Source organism: Mastomys coucha, unplaced genomic scaffold (genome assembly GCF_008632895.1).
Source record: "Mastomys coucha isolate ucsf_1 unplaced genomic scaffold, UCSF_Mcou_1 pScaffold21, whole genome shotgun sequence".
NCBI lineage: Eukaryota > Metazoa > Chordata > Mammalia > Rodentia > Muridae > Mastomys > Mastomys coucha.
Window position 1 is genome coordinate 143,187,812 of NW_022196904.1, and position 3,546 is coordinate 143,191,357.

Here is a 3,546-nt window from a genome sequence, read left to right on the forward strand (position 1 = left end):
CATACAGCTGCTATGAACTATGTATCCTTAGTTAAATATATTTCCAGTTCTCTCAGGGAAGTAGCTAGGAATGGACTGGCTGTAACTCTTAAAATTCATGAGTAGGAAAACAACCAACCACATTTAAAATGTGAAGAGTGAGATGGTACATGCCTTTAATTCCAGCACTTGGGAAGGAGAGGAGAGGCAGAGGCAGAGAAGGAGAGAGGCAGAGAGGGAGAGAGGCAGAGAGGGAGAGAAGCAGAGGCAGAGGAGTAGAGGGCAGAGGGGCAGAGGGGCAGAGGGCAGAGGGGCAGAGGGACAGAGGGACAGAGGGACAGAGGCAGAGAGGCAGAGAGGCAGGCAGAGGCAGAAAGGGAGAGACAGAGGCAGAGGCAGAGAGGCAGAGAAGCAGAGAGGCAGAGGCAGAGATGAAGAGGCAGGTATATCTCATCGAGATTGAGGGCAGTTTTGTTTACATAGGATGTTCCAGGCTACATAGGGCTACATAGTAAGACTGTCTAAAAAAATAGTAAGGTAAAACTACCGTGTAAGTGAAGTTGTAGTACAAATAAAAAGCAATGCACATCTATTAGCATAACTAATATTAATAAGACTGACATACTAAGAGTGGGCTGAAGCAGTGGTGCAGATGTGAAATGGGAAAACTACTTTTGAAAACAGTTGAGTCATTTCTTGAAATATAATGTATGTGCTCACCATATAATTGGGTTGTTTTTTAGTTCCTTTCTTTTTTATTTGAAGAAATCTTGTAATGGTCCTTAATTTCTTTCTCCTGTATCTCCACTTTCCTCTTAGTATAAGGGAAAATAGATAAATAAATAAAGAAACAGAGAGAAAAAGAAAGGCAATGGTTACCCCTTTTCCTTGTATTTTGGGAGCATGTTTTTCAGTTCTAATGAAGATTTTTCTTTCCACATAACTCACTTTCCCTTCAAGTTTTTTCTTCTTTATATATCTTCTCTAAAGCAATTTAATTTGGAAGACTAAAATAAATAAATAAACAACTCAAAGTGTCCTAATGAAGAGATGGTACCCTTCCCACCACCACAATGACTGGCCAAAGTGGGGGTGCTTATTGTTCTAACACAACTAAGTTACTTTACCCATCTGGCCTCAGTCTCTGTACTTGTCACTTGCCAACAATGACTCCTTCTGTGTATCATTTCATGAGGGCTAAATGAATTAAATCACGTAAGACAGCAGTATTTAAAACATTCCTAATGATTAGGAAATGTGATTATGTGCCTATTAAGGCAAGACCCTGTATTAACCACTTACACACACACAGCTTTTTCAAGCATACCAGCATCTTAGAGGATCTGCGTATTTCTCAGGATACAAACCCTAAAACAAGTTCATCAGAACACACACTCTTAAGGAAGTTAGGATAATGAATGTTGCAGAATGTGGTGGGCATTGTATGTCAAAAGAACACATGCTTTGTTTGGCTTCTTGGCTGGCATCATCTAAGTAGATCAGAAGTTGTTGTTCAGCAAACCCTCTAGAGTAAGAGCCACTAAGGCTTAAGAACTTGTATTGTCTTTGGGAGAATTGGACAGGTGTGTGGTCTCCATTTTTGTAGCCTGGAGATCATAGTGAAGGGAAGCTGTGGAGATTACAGCAGTCTGTAGAAGTCATCATATACAGGCTGCTTATCTAGTAGAAGTTATGTTGATTAACTTAGATAAGCTAAATGATAACTGAGGTGGTAAATGCTTGGATTCATAGAGATGGTCACTAGAAAATACCAACTCTGTATAGTTACCAGAGATGTTAAGGAGATCAACTTAGCCATTCTGGCCCCCATCTACACAGAACACTATGCTCTATGGGAGGCTAGATGACAGCTGCACCTCAGATTAAGGAGTTAAGTTTTCTCTTCAGAAACATGCTTTTTTTTTTTTTTAACCTCCCCCAACTTCTGCTCTAGCCTGTGATTTTAATCCACTTAATTATTTAGAAAATATTGATGGTGTCTTGGCAGAATTCTAGGTTATATGAGAAAAGGGATACAGTCTATACACAGTGGAAAATAATAAAACTCTAGCAGTTATCTGGGCGTGAAGGGGCCATCTCAAAATAAACAAGACACTAAAGGTGAGAGCTGCACAAAGGTGGTGATGACTATATCGGGGTCCATGGGGATGGGATGGGCAAAGGGTTCATTTGGATGTTGAAAGCTGCTTGTGAACTAGAGTTTTGTCTGGGAAGAAATGGTTTGAACACAAAGATATTGGAAAATATACAGAAGGAAATCATTGCTATAACAATTTTTCTTTTTGCAAATCTAAGGGTTGTAGATGCTACTTTTATTAGTCTTTTTTTAAACTATTTACTTATTTTAATTTGTGTGTGTGTGTGTGTGTGTGTGTGTGTGTGTGTGTGTGTGTGTGTGTGTGTGTGTGTGTGTGTTTGTGAGCACCACAGCATGTGGAGGCCTGGGGACAACTCTGTAGAGTTGCTTATTTTCCTCTGCTTTCACGAAGGTTCTGGTGCTTGAACTCAGGTCATCAGGGTTGGAGAGGAAGCACCTTTACTTGCTGTGTCATCTCGTCAGCTCCTTGTACTAGTCTTTCAAGTTTTCTGAAGGTTTGAAATATATTATTTTTTCTTTTTGTGCTAAAATTAAGTATAGGAATTTCACTCAGAGGAGATCTACCTACATAGACAAAGAATGTCTGAGAAAAAATCTCAATACCGCTCAAATAGTTTCTTGTAACAAGGAATACCTTTTCCCAAGTTCTCCTTTTCACGCGTCTCTTCTCATAGTGACCTCTCTGTAAATATTTGTAATTGCGTTATTTGCTACAGAACATTCTCTCTGAAGGGTAGGATCTTTTAAACACACATTGCTTGGATGATTGCATTTAGATTTTACTCTATCTCTTACCTTCTTTCCCATGCTTATACACACAGGACACCACAGGTTTTCAAAGCTGTAGAACTCCGTTACTTACCTAAGATATTCAGTTGTTTTTCAAGAACGCTGAGATCTTAAATGATTTTCACTTGGACCTTGGAAACTGTTGGCTTCAGAAGGGTCTCTTTTGGTGGCCTCTCCTTTTATTGCTGTGACAAAGGGCATGCTCCAAGAATGACATTTTCTTGGCACTTCCACGTGGATTGATTGTGTTCCATCATGTTCACTGACTTCTAAGTCCCAGAACAAATGTGAGAACTACCAGAGGGATTATAGTAGATGTGACTGTGGAAAGGTTCTGTCGATGGTGAGGTTGTTTCCGTGGGAGTAATTAAGATGTTACTCAGCAGCAGGTGTTTTGGAGTGCACGTTTTCTGTAGCATCTAAAAGTGTGAGTTCCTCTTGTCCTGACTCCAATAGAGAAATGGGTTTGGTTTGGGACGTAAGTTTGGGAGAAGGCCCATTCCATTTTATATCTCAGCACTTTTTGTTCACAAGGCATCTGTCATATGGGAAGAGGTTGAAGTAGGCTGAAGCAGTATAGTGACTACTTTGGCTAAGAAAAATTAATAAAATAGCAAGATGACTGCACAGTAAACCATGTCTCAAAAAAAAAAGCCAAA